We start from the raw sequence: 14,113 nt of genomic DNA, 5'->3' as shown, positions 1-14,113 counted from the left end.
TGGAGACTGAGTGGGCAGTTCAATCTCCACTGGTACCCAATCAGAGACAGATGGCCCAAGGCTATCACTAATTAAGCGGTACGCAGTGAAGAGAGACGGCTCAAATGTGCCGCCATCTCGTGGTCCCTAACCCTAACACAATATATTTAATGTCTGAAATAATGTGGGTTCTACGGTCGATTTTCTTGAGTTTACAGGACGAAAAACCCGAGTTTTCGGGAGGAAAAACCTGCTTGCCCGTGCCAGAGATCGACTAACTCGGGAACCGGTCGAAAAAAGGCTTAGAAAAATTTCCTCTAGTCGCCGACTAGACTCGAAACCAAGTCTTCCTTCGTGCGGCGGTATGCAAACGCCACATCCGCTGAGCTACACAGGCTTACCATCTATATCTATATAAAAATATAAGATAATGTGCCATGTCAAATGTGTATGGAAGATTCTAGAAATGTAATATTTGCATTTGATTTTTGCAATATTCGCTGTGTATGTTTTGCATTGAATATAAATACTATAATAATATATGTCTATATTACCATTTTTTTAGAGGTGGGGTAGTTTATTACCATTTTGAAATATTTTAATTTTTCAAAAGGGGGCCCTGACATCCAGAAGTTTGGGAAGCACTGGCGTAGAGTACACGTGTTTATTTATAACGAACCGGGTTAGTCATTGATTTTAACCTTATAAATGCGGATTTATAATAAAGCGCTTGGCCTCCTTATAATTCTGTGAAATTTGATTCTAGAGCAATAGGCGGGATATTTCAGAAACAGCTGCTCAATAGATATTCTAGAATTGAAAGACGTTTTGATTAATAAGGTTTTATTGCAATTTCTATCCCCACTGCTCAAGAGACTTATCATATGCGTAAAACTGAAGAGTGGAGTAGTACACCTGGAAGTAAGTGCTTAAGCTATTTTGAACATTGGAATCATAACAAAAATGATGTTATGTTAACCAAACCTTGTTCACCAAAGCAATAGCTATGGTGTAGTAATTGTAGAGATATAGTATTATTTATACAACCTAAAAAACCATGCCTTGTTTATGTAAGGTGCAAAAGTGTCATGTGATAAGGTTCGTGATAATGGCTATAAGAAGTTCAAAACTTTCTCTGGGACAGTGATGGCGAACCTATGACACACGTGTCAGCACTGACACACTTGAGGGTTTCAGGTGACACACCTTGGATATTGAAAAATATTGGTATTCTGATGAAAAAACTGCGATAAATCGTGTAAGATCGCTCTCAGTTAAGGCGAAGGTAGGTTTGTTCATTGAAAGAACTTTCTACCAGTAGTCAGCAACAGAAAAGTCATTAAATCTAATGTAGGTTTGTAATTTCAGTTGATTAAATTAATTGTATAATATGAATTCATAGATTTTATATCAAGGTCTTATAAATAGTCTAATTATGATATGTATAAGTCACCATCTATGATTATGTAGTTACATATATAATGCATGTATGCAAGTGTCACATTAACAATGTCAATATTTAAAAAAAAAAAAAAAGTTTGACACACCTCGGTACAAAAGGTTTGCCATCACTGCTATGGGAAGTTATTCACCATGCTGAGACTCATCCGATCTTTAGTACTAATAGGTAGGTTATTTCCCTGGCTGAATTATATACCATGATTACCAAAAATGTTTTCTCTCCTCTCCTAAGATCAGAAAATGTGTTAAGGTGAGGTCCTATTATCAAGATGAAAAGGACAAGATTTTTTTTTTATAGAGTGAAGGGAGACAAGGGTAGAGCAAGAATCTCTGAGAGCTATATTAAGAATAGTGGGAGAAAAAATGCTAGGTACTGCTTCTTTGCATGCAAAGTGATTGGTGATTGAAATGCATTGCATGATAGTGTTGTGAGTGCAGAAATGTGTTTAAGTGCATGGTTAAGTAGCACACCCAGAGTGGGGGTCAAGGGCCCTTTCTCCCCCGATTAAAAGGAAGAACACACTAGAAAATTTTCCAAAAATCTTTTCCTAATTAAAATTCATTTTTTTTAAAAATTTATTTTTGGGTCGTGCCTTCTATTTCAATACTATTTATGAATTAGCGATCATTGCAGATGCTCAGTCATAGGTGGTATGCGATGCGTAGTGTGTATTCTCAAATAGGCTACTCAACTGCCCCCCCACCGATTAAACCCTGAGTGTGCTACTGGCATGGGTCGATTACCTTTTTGTGCGAGTGTGTGGGCAACTTGCACATTGAGAATTCTTACCCCATGGAGGTTTAATATTAAGAAAGTGTTTTAACATATTTTCTGAAAAATTTTATTTTCATTCTTTATTTTTCGAATTTGGAAAAAAAAAAACCCTGAAAACTTTGTCCTAATTCTAAGAAAGCATTTGTATTTATGCTATTCTAGATTTTATATTATCAGTCCTCTCCATGAAGTACAAAGACTCATTGCTGGGGCCATTTAAGCAATGCTTATCTTGCCTCTGCTTATACTCATTTAGGCACACACAGTGATCTTCCAACCCTGAGGCAGTCCATTCTACTTTGAGCACCTCTCCTTGTACTCTCTCCTGGTAGGCAGAAACAGGAATCATTCCTGGAAATTGAAGAGTATCACTGATTACAGTGCTCTTATTCAGTTTCTGTGGGTGACCCTATGTTCCCTCGTGCGATATGGAGAAACATTTCTTCTACATACAGTAACTTAATGTGTCTGTCATAGCCAATGAAAGAAAGTTTGCAATCCACAAACCTTCAGTCTGTCCAGTCACCTGCATCTTCATTCCCTTTATCACTTCTGAATTCCCAATAAAACCCTAGGTAATAACCAGATTTGAGCACAATATAGAAGATATTATCATACATGGCCTATTAAAATGGAGGATAAAGAATTGCTTCACTGCGTTGGTTTGATTATCTCTTTGTGTGTGTGGGCATATTGAGAGTTCTCACTCCATGATGTTCTAATAATAATAAAGTGTTTCAACATATTTTCTGAAAAACTTATTTTTTCTTTGTTTATTTTTTGAATTCAGAAAAGAAAAAAAACTTAAAATATCATCATATTCTAAGAAACCATGTAATTATGCTACTCTAGATTTTATATTATGGGCAACTTGCACATTGAGAGTTCTTACCCCATGGAGGTTTAATATTAAGAAAGTGTTTTAACATATTTTCTGAAAAATTTTATTTTCATTCTTTATTTTTCGAATTTGGAAAAAAAAAACCCTGAAAACTTTGTCCTAATTCTAAGAAAGCATTTGTATTTATGCTATTCTAGATTTTATATTATCAGTCCTCTCCATGAAGTACAAAGACTAATTGCCAGGGCCATTTAAAAATAATGCTTATCCTACCTCTCCTTATACTCATTCAGACACACACACACAGTGATCTTCCAACGCTCAGGCAACCCATTCAACTTTCAGCTCTCTCCTGGTAGGAGGAAACACAGGGATCATTCCTGGAAATTGAAGAGTATGTTTGCTTACAATGCTCTTATATTCAGTTTCTGTGAGTTACCCTATGTTCCCTCTTGCCATATGGAGAAAAATTTCTACATACAGTAACTTAATGTCCCTCGATGAGTCTAAGGACTCCTTGGGGTCGCCCGTAATAATAATCTGTCATAGGGTATCAACCAAAGTTTACAATCTACAAACCTTCAATCTGGGCAGTCACCCTTTATCACTTCTGAATTCCCAATAAAACCTAGGTCATAATCAGATCTGAGCATAATATGCAAGATATGGTCATACAGAGCCTAGTAAAATGGAGGATAAGGAATTGCTTATCCCCACTTAGAAGTGTGCTATTCACTTTTGTAACATCCCATGAATTATGTTATGAAATCTCCATATCAGTGCATTCTCATCAATGTAATATGTACCTTTTCACTCTAATCTTTTCAGTCTAGATTGCATAATTGTGCACTATGTAAAAACGAACTGGTAACTATTATCCTTTGGCTACAGTGCCAGTTGATTTAAATTCTCGTGCAGGTTCTCCACATTGCCATTATTTATTATTTAGCTCCTCCAGTTTAGCATCAGCAAATAGCTGACTATTTCCCATTGAAACAATTACTAATATCATTCAATAGGAATGTCAGCAATCCCATCATCTTGTGCTATACTACTTACTCACTTATTCTTCTCATAGCACTATGTAAAACTGTAAACATAAGGCTGAGATCAATTTCTTTCAGACACCTCTGTCTTGATCACCCAATTCAACTTCTCTGACAAGTAATGTTGGCCAAAATATTTTTAATCAAAGATATGTTGAAAGCTTTTTTACTTAGTTATAATATAAATTTAAGATTTCAAGACATTATATTCTTGGTTTAATTCTCTGTCAAAGTGTAAACAAACAAAATTTGTGTGAGAGGTATCTTCATGACTGATAGTGAAGAAACTTCATGCACAAACTTTGTGTAGACTTGGATAAAGGATTAAACCAATAATATAATGCCTTGCCATCTTTAATTAATATTTTAAATATTTTATGCAGATATTTTCTTTGAAAACTGTTAATTTAGCTTCCTGTTTTTTTTTATTATTATTACTGTTACATGCCACCTTCAAGGAGTCCAAAGACTAATCAAGGGTAATAACTAAGCACCTATTCTACAACTCCCCATCTCCTCCACTCAATCCACTTACTACAGTTAACGTTTTGGTCAGCTTCCATGTCTCTGAACCATATAATAATAATTCGGCATTAATATTGCTTTTGAGGATCTTTATTTTGATTTTATTATGATATTTGGATGATTTCTACATATTAATTTTTTTTAAGCAGTATTAGCTTTTTCAGTCTTTGCATTATATTCTGATCAGTTCCACTGTCAGTGTCCACATTTATTATTATTATTACCCAAGACCCCATAGAGTCAAAGACTCATCTAGGAGGTCCTTTTATCATACACAGCTCATCATATTGTGCTTTAAACACATTCAAATTCTCTGCAGATGCCACACACTCAGGGAGGGCATTCCAATCATTCAGAACTCTGCATGAAAAAAACTTGCTTCTCACTCCCCTACCCACACTCTCTTTATGCAGTTTCCAGGCATGACCTCTGGTTCTCGCCTGATCTCCCACTGTTTTCTGTAGAACTTCTCCAACATTGATACTATAACAACCCATTAATAACTTGTAAGATTCTGTCATATCTCCCCTCTTCCTTCTATCCACTAGACTCTGCAAATTGCATCTTCTTAATCTTTCCTCATATTCAACATTCCAGAGGTTAGAGACTACTTTAGTCAGTTGCCCCTGGATTCTTTCAAGCATCTCTTCGTCCTTCTGAAAGTCAGTTGACCAAATCTGGGCACAGTAGTCCATGTGTAGCATAATTAAAGCCTTATACAATGGATCAAGAATCTCCCTGCTTCTACAAGTTAGTGTCCTCTGCATCATTCCCAGAAGCCCAGAGGGACAACTCTTGGTAAAGGTGGTATAAGTTCTCATCACTTGCCTTAGTATCTCCCATAATGCAAAGCAAATCTCTTTGTGGACATGTAAAATGCTATGCATTATGGAAAGGGTCACTACCCAGACTGGTTTCAACCTTTATTGAGGTCTCATCAGTGAGAGCCAGACCCAGTGGTGGTAATATCAATGTGGAAGTAACGGAGAAGTCATATTTACCTATACAAGTTGCCAAAAGGTGTCACACCTTATTATTAAATTACTTTGAATTAGAGAAAGATACTTCAGGTGCAAATTTTGTTTGCTTACACTTGTATAAAGGAAACTAAATATATAATTTATAGTCTAACCAAGTGAAAAAACTTCCAATAATCCACGAACCTAATGTATTCATGCGAGTGGGCTACGAAACTTCTGATAATTGCCCACCTTATAGTTCCGAGGGCACATTGCATGTGTTGCAAACTCTGCACATTGTATTGCTGCTGCGATAAAAAGTACATTGACACGTAGGAATAAGCAGGTGATGGTGCATCTATATAAGGTATTAACTTCCTTGTCATTTATTCCTATAAATAATAAGTGTGGAAATTCCAATAATGCACTGATATCTCGCCATACAAATGCCAGGAGTATCAGGAATAAAGGGAATGAATTAGTGGCACATTAACAGCCTGCTGAAATCAGCAAAAAGTGGTTCACAGAGGAGAATGTCCTCACAGGAATAGAGCTAGTCTTTTTATGATAGTCACCAAAACAACTTCATGGACACGGATGTTAACATAGGCATGAATGAAAACTATTAGGAAAGCAAATGGCAAACACAGACTGATTATAAATGGCATGATTCTACAGTCCTACTGGCACTCTCTCTATGAGTGCTCTGATAGACACCTGTTAAAGGTCTCAGAATGATGGTTTCTCAGATTTCTGGCAGAATTCTGTCCAAAGTAAAGCAAGAGATCTACACCAAGGTAGATCAGCAACTATCTGTTTACAAGAACACAAATTGTACATCTGCAATCACAACTATGATCAATCTATCCTTGCAGATCAAGTATTGGATACAACCCAGAAGATCTCCTGGAAGTAAACCACGATGCTGCACCATAGTAAATGTAAAAAGGAAAGACCATTTTTTAGAATCTGCAGTGGCTCTCAAAAATAAACTGAATTTAAATAAATACAGATGCATAAAACTTCCCAAAATTTAGGAAACAGTAATTTTCAGAGGTCCTATTTTTCATTCTGGCCACCTACATCTGGTCATAAAAGGATGCATTACCTAAATAAAGCCTCAGTCACCCACGTGTTTCATTTAGTAATGTGCTGTTTTTTTGTGTGTTTTACAAGAGTTATTTGTAATCACATAATCACTGAAGATGTCTTAGTGACTGAGATGAAATATTGTAAGCATTGAAATTAGTTTTTAATCCTTGTCTAGTGCTGTAAATATTCCATTAAACCTCCAACATTTTGTCTTCCTATCACTTAAGCCTTAACATACGTGGAAAGGTCAAAAGAAACTGTCCAAATGTTCTGCTTGAATTTGGTACAAGAAGAAATCTTGCTAATTCTCAAGTATGTTTTATCAAATAATGTCATGATATAAGAAGCTAGGTTCAGGCGTAAAGTCATTGTGCATGTTTATCTTTATTATTATTTTTTATGAGAGGACTTTTGCAGTGACATCCTTACATTATCCAGTAAATTTCCTGACTAGTTCTAACCACAAAGTCTGTGAAAGTCATGCGGTTATATGAAACTATATAAAATGGTTATTATTATATTATTGCTCAGGACCTCTCCTTTAACTTGTTCACTGTTCACTCCACCATCCTGTATGGCAATGCATTCCATGGCTCAACAAACCTCCATGACAAAAAGGCCCCTTCTTCTTGCTCACCACCCACCCTTGTTCTGTGATACAAAAGATCCCAGTGCCAATCCTATAACAGCTTCTCAAGAGTTTAAATATTTCAATCATATTGTCTCTTCATCAGGTTGCAGTGCACATGCCCTAAGTCTATTCTCGTAACCACTTTGTGCAGTTTTTGTTTACTGCCACTGTGCCCTCCTCAAGGCTAATTTATTATGTTCAAATACAGGTGACCAGAGTAAGCACAGTAATTCAGATTTGGTCAGAGGGCACAGAGAACCACAAGACGTGCTATTAAATCATGGGATTATTAAAGGGCAGCTGCCATTGCAAAACTGTTGCTTACCTATTCTCTTTGTTTCTCATGTCACATAAGGATGATATCAGTTTCTTCCCGATAAATCTATCCTGAATCAGCAGTTCGACTTCTCTCCAGCTCTTCTAGCCAATCAGTCATCCTCCTTTCCTTTTCTGTCATTCTCAGTGAAATTAATTTAGGTCTTCCCCTGTTCCATTTTCCATTTTTGATACATGTCATTTGGTTTAAAGTTCCTGTTTTTTTTTTTTTTTTTGTCAGGTAACTTCATGTCTGTGATCCATATAACAAAATGACCTTAACATTTCTGTTAAAGATCTTTATTTTGGTTTGAAGATATTCATATATTATTTACTTTTCTGAAGGTTATATTAGCTTTGTCACACTTTGCATTATAGCCCTCACTGTTCCATCTTCAGTATCTACATTTGCTCCAAAATATCTAAAAGTATCTCCGTCCAAATCTTTCCAATATCACTAACATACAAGGTAAACAGCAATGGCCCTAAAACAGACCCCTGATACACATCACTAGTGACTTTCCTCTTCCTGGATATTGCTGATTCCATATGCAACATGCTGATACCTATCAGATAGCCAATCTCTGATCCAAGGCACTAATGTAATATCCAACCCCATCCACTCTAGTTTCACTAACAACTTACCATGTCATAATCTATCAAAAGCCTTTTTGAAATCTAAGTATACTATTGTGTATAGCAATAGTACAAATTGATCTATAGTAGATCAATAAATATACAATCAGTGCTTTAGCACTGATTGTATATTTATTGATCCTTATTCGCAGAATAAATTGCAGAAGAGAGGGGATAAAAATCGGCATGGGACTACTGAAATTAGTGATTTATATATCAGTTCTAAAGCCGGTACAAGATATAGAGGGAATCTGCAATTTTTGTATACCAATGCAAGAAGCATTCGAAATAAGAGAGAAGAATTTTTGGCATTAGTCTGTGCAATCTCACCAAAAGTTGTAATCATTAGTTAAACTTGGCTGTCAGTAGAAGATGTGATCACTGGATTTGAATGTGATGGGTACAGTATTTTCAGGGAGGATAGAGAAGACAGATCAGGGGGAGGAGTACTGTTGATGATTGCTGATGTGTTGCAGCCAAAGAAAGTAGTATATCAAGATGATAGACATGTGAATGAGAGTTCATTTGAGGCGGTATAGTGCGAAATAGTGAACAATGCAACCAAATATACAGTTGGATGCTGCTATAGGCCAGGGAGTACAGGGGGTGATATTGTATTCCTGCATCAGCAAATTAGTGCATTGAGTGCAGGTTTAGTGATTATTATGGGAGATTTTAATTATGGTGATATCAATTGGAAGGAGGAAATATCACGTAGCAAAAAGGAAATGAAGTAATTATCTTCAAGTAATTATCTTCTACGAGATAATTACTTGAAACAGCACATAACTGAAGGGACACGTGGTGTGAGAGTGTTGGACCTGGTTATTGGTTCAGAGGTTATATGCATAATTAAGGTTACCTCCAATTGGTGAAAGCGATCACGTGGTATTGACTTGAGAGGTTGCAAAATCTGTGGATTTTTCTGTTAAGAAGGGGTGTATACGGAACTAAAGCGTAGGCAATTATAACAAGCTTCAGAGTGAGCTTGCAGCCATCCCATGGCAGAACATATTGCAGGGGAAAGATGTTAGCAGTGCATGGGATAAAATCAGCAGATATCCGAGGAAAGCAATATCAGATTGTGTCCTCATGGTCAGGAAGTCAAACAAGGCAGGCGTTAGATGGATGAGCAGTAGTATCAAGCTTGATCTGCAAAAAAATAAAATGTTATGGAGAATTTACAAGGAGAAAGGCAATCAGTACACCCATGAGCAGTACAAGGCTCAAGCTAGGAAGGTTACCAGCATAGTAAGAAAAGCTAAATCAGATTATGAGAAGACCTTAGCCAAAGAGATCAAGGGTAATCCCAAAGAGTTCTTCCGCTATGTGGCAAGTAAAAGGAAGAATGACTTCGGAAGGATAACTTTAGTGGGTGCTGATGATATTGAGGTGACAAAATCAGATGTAATAGTCAGAGTTGCTGAGTGATCACTTTTCAAAAGTCTATCACCCAAGTGAGGATATCTCTGTACCTGTAGCAATAACAAATGTGAGAATTGAAGCTAAGAAATCAGAGGTATTTAATATATTGCAAAATTTAAATGCAAACACTGCTGTAGGCTTAGATGGAATATCGGCTCGGTTGTTGCATGAATGTGCAAATGAATTGTCAACCCCTCTTACTTGGATATTTAATTTAAGTTTGAACTCTGGTATGGTCCCTAGGGAGTGTAAGTTAGGCAAAGTGGTTTCTTTACATAAGGGTGGCTCTAAAACTGTGGTAGTTAATTACAGACCAATCACCATCTCCGGAGTAGTGGTAAAAGTATTGGAAAAATTGGTTAAAGACATAATTCAAGAATGGGTGGATCAGGATATGATACTCTATAGAGGCCAACATGGTTTTGTTAATGGTAGATCCTGCCTTAGCAATCATTTAACTTTTCATAATAGAATGACATCTGAGTTGGACAAATGAACTGGCTATACAGTGGTACTTCTGGATTTTGCTAAGGCTTTTGACAGGATACCCCATGGAACACTGTTACACAAATTGGAACAGATGAGAATGGATACTAAATTGGTGATATGGCTAGGAGAATGGCTCAGGGAGAGATACCAGAAGGTGGTGTATGGAGGAGCCGAGTCCAGGATGAGGCAGCTGACCAGTGGTGTGCCTCATGGCTCTGTGCTTGGGCCATTGTTGTTTAATTTGTATATAAATGATATAGGAAATGGCTTACAGGGAGATATTCAGTTGTTTGCTGATGATGCAAAGTTGGGTAGTGCAATAAAAAATCAAGCTGAATGTTGAAAGTTTGCAGGATGATTTAAATAAGCTGGTAGAATGGGCAAAAGATAATGGATGTCAGTTCAATGTGGAAAAGTGTAAAGTCATGCATTTTGGGATTAAAAGATTACCAACTGTGTACTACATTGATGGAACAGTACTCCAAGAGATTGATAAGGCTAGGGACTTAGGGGTGTTGGTAGATAGGGAGATGAAGTTCAGAGGACACATTGCTAAGGTGTCCAAGATTGCACATAGGATTTCTTGGTTATTGAGGAGCACACTGACATCCAGAGATGAAGAGGTTATTATTCCCCTTTATAAAGCATTGATACTTCCACATTTGGATTACTGTGCTCAGGTCTGGTCACCTGGATTCCTTGGAGATGAGGTGGCTGTAGAGTGGGTTCAGAGAAGAGTGACTAAGTTGGTGAGTGATGTAAAAAATGCTCCCTAGATTGAGAGCTTGTAGATTGCAGAGGTTGGTTGACGGAGAAGAGGGTATATGACAGAAACATTTAAATTACTGAAAGGATTTTATCGGATTGATGCAGGGGTGATAGTGATGGAAGAACAAGGGGTCATCCCTGGAAATTAAAGAAGAGTGTGGTTAACAAGGGTGTCAGAACAAGGTTTTTTGCCTGAAGGGTGGTGAATGAGTGGAATTCATTGCCTGACTTAGTTGTGAGCTCTTCGTCTGTAAATGAATTCAAGAAGAGATATGACAGATATTGTTTTGTTAGTTTGGGTCTCCTGCGACGAGTCTACTGACTCCACGGATATACCCATAATAATAATAATAGTATCCCTCTCCTCTGTCCAAGGAAGCCATATGCCTTATTGTAATAAGCAAGTATATTACTAAAACATGATCTCCATTTGGCAAATTAATGCTGTCCATCAAAGATAATACCATTGTTGTCAACCTAATTTTGGATCTTAGTTCTCACCAGCTGCTCCAAAAACTTAACCCCACAACATCTGACACACAGATAGGCTTGAGTTCTGTCACGTCCCTTATGAAGCAGCACAATCTTACCCTCGTTCCATTCTTTCGGAACTTGACCCAGTGCAAGACTCATATTAAAAAAATATATCAAGCAGATGCCAACTACCTACAATATTCTTTCAATATACATGTGATATATTATCAAGTCCCATAGCCTTGTTAATATCAAGTTTGTTCAGTTTGCCATATACCTCTTGCTCACTTACAGTCAGCAAGAGGTATATATCTCTTCTTTCCATCAACTGCTCTAAAACTCTCCATGATGTTACATTCACAAGAATGTTCAATGATGTTCCTTGAAGTAAAAATGTAAGGCACAGTAATCAACTTGTTTATTCCTTAATATCATCTCTACTTCATTTTAAATCCTATTTATCAATATTCTACAGAATTTTTTTTTTTTTTTTTTTTTTTTTTTTTTTTTTTTTTTTTTTTTTTTTTTTGCAGGTACTGAGAGAAGACTAATTTCCCTCCAATTCTCACATCTAGTGAGATATCCTTTTTTGGGGGGTGATAATTATCACGCTTCTTTCGACTTCTTTCTTTTCGGTATTTTATTCTTTTTCAGGCTGTTTCTTTTGGTATCTTTTCAGTCTCTAGCACACTGTTAAAAATCAATTGCAGTTCACCTTAAATATTTCTATTGCTATATTATCACTGCCCGAAGCTTTTTGACTTTTCATTTTCTCTATTATGTTCATTATTTCGTTTTTAGATATAGGTTATGATGATATATTTAAATTTATGCTTACAGGAGGTTCTTCCATTATTGAAATTTTAATAATGCTAGTTATATTGTTGTAACAGACTTAATCTCTTCATTTAGCAGCAAACCTTCTTTATCGATTATAGCATTACTTGTTTGTTTTTCTTCAGAGCATATTTTCGTTGGAATCTCAGTCTTCTAATATGCCCTAATGTTGCAGCCTTTTGTGCTTCTTCTGTTAAACTGTCCACATAATCCTTTTATCCTTTCTTACAGATCTCTTAACTCATTTGTGTTTCTCTCTATAATTGTTGAAATGAATTTCTTTAGCTCTCTTCGATTTAGCACTTTCAAACATCATTTTCACTTTGCACCTTTCTTTTATCAGTCTCCAGGTCTTGTCTGATAACAAAATGATCTTTTTCCCTTTTTATGATGCAAACAACCTTTTGCAACCTCATTTTGTACTATTTTAAAATTTTCCCATTGCATTTTAATAATCTGTACTTGATTTTCCACTTTCTCATCTTCTAACTTCTCATTTTCCACAATAGGAAATAAATGTTTTATCACAATAGGAAAAGTTTTCTTAATTTCAAATTTTTACTAAATATGTCTAAATTAAACATTTTTAATTTAGACATATTTCACCCTACCATTCTGATTTCTAAATTTTTATAATTCCATCCAGTTTTAATTTATTTTTGACTGCTACTAAATGGTGATCACATCCTACATCATCTCCTTGTCTTACTTTAACATATAAGAGTAAACTCCTAAAATTACTCTTCATTACAATATGATCTGAATCAAGTCATTTTATGTCTTTATGCTAAAATAAGCTTCCTCCTATCACAAAGTTATGCTTTTCACAAAATGTCACCAGTAGGTCACCATTCTAATTTCTTGAACGATATGCTTTGTTACCTGCGGTTCTCTCATCTTCATTATTTTTTTTGCCAACTTTTGTATTTATGTTTACCCGTAGGAATATCCATGTTATGGTTCATTACTTAATTTATACAATTTTGTGACTTATAATAAAATTTCTTCTTATCTTCATGATCCTTCTCATTTATTGGTGTATATACTTCTATTATGGTTAATTTAATACATCTTAAATATAATCTAGTTGCTATTATCAGCTCACATATGGACTGCAAATGTATCAAACTTTTACTTGTCTCTGCATTATAAGTGCAGAGACAAGTAAAATATAAAGTATAAAGACAAGTAAAATATAAAGATATGTGTCACATCTCTTTCATGACTTTCATCCAGTGATTAAATTATAAACGAATAAGCTCCAGGGCCCTATACAAAATAACGAATTGTATTTACCGTTGAATGCTCTCCACTGATTGAGTGTCCAGCAAGTTGGCAGATTGTTCCATTCGTTCAACGTATTCATATTATTGCATTGCAACTGATAGGAATCCTGTGTTTCTGTGGATTCGTTATAAGACTTCTTTCTCTTGAGAAACTACACACAAACTGTTATTACAAACTCGTTTTGAATTATCACTGTCATCTGAGCTATTTTCGCATTTAAAGAATGTACCAATTACTTATCCATAGTTGAAATAGTAGGCCTACATAAACACAAAAAATTACATGATTTTCTTTGTGCTTCTCAGAATCACGAGCTCTGATAAACAACTGCTAATCTGCTGTTCTATTGTTTGTTGCTGACAGTTGCCAACCAGAAAAGACAAAATATCGCTTTGTCTGTCAAAATTCCAGTACACCATGCTGCAATAATGTTTGCTTGTCAGTCACTGTAAGATAACGCATTACAGGAATCTCTAAAACTCTCCTTCCCTTTCATCAGACATTCGTAATCAGGTGACTGTTGATATTGACTTTATATACACATTCAAAACTGTAAAATATTCTTGAATAATA

The 14,113-nt window shown here is 35.9% G+C and overlaps 1 protein-coding gene across 2 annotated transcripts in view; it reads left to right on the top strand.

Annotated features, from left to right (window-relative positions):
• The first annotated feature begins 674 nt into the window (after positions 1-674).
• LOC150099129 (uncharacterized) overlaps positions 675-14,113 on the top strand; it is a 43,565-nt gene continuing 30,126 nt past the window's right edge. Inside the window, exon 1 of one of the 2 annotated variants that reach the window (XM_090404081.1) lies at positions 675-900. The gene's annotated coding sequence lies outside the window, so the exon portion shown is untranslated. Of the gene's footprint in view, positions 905-14,113 lie in introns of both variants that reach the window. The other variant, XM_090404082.1, reaches the window with a different exon arrangement.

This window comes from Typopeltis vanoorti, chromosome 14, assembly GCF_054136105.1.
Source record: "Typopeltis vanoorti isolate ZY-2024b chromosome 14, IOZ_Tvanoo_1.0, whole genome shotgun sequence".
Lineage (NCBI taxonomy): Eukaryota > Metazoa > Arthropoda > Arachnida > Uropygi > Thelyphonidae > Typopeltis > Typopeltis vanoorti.
The sequence above is the reverse complement of the archived record's forward strand: the minus strand, read 5'-3'. Positions and strand labels throughout refer to the sequence as shown.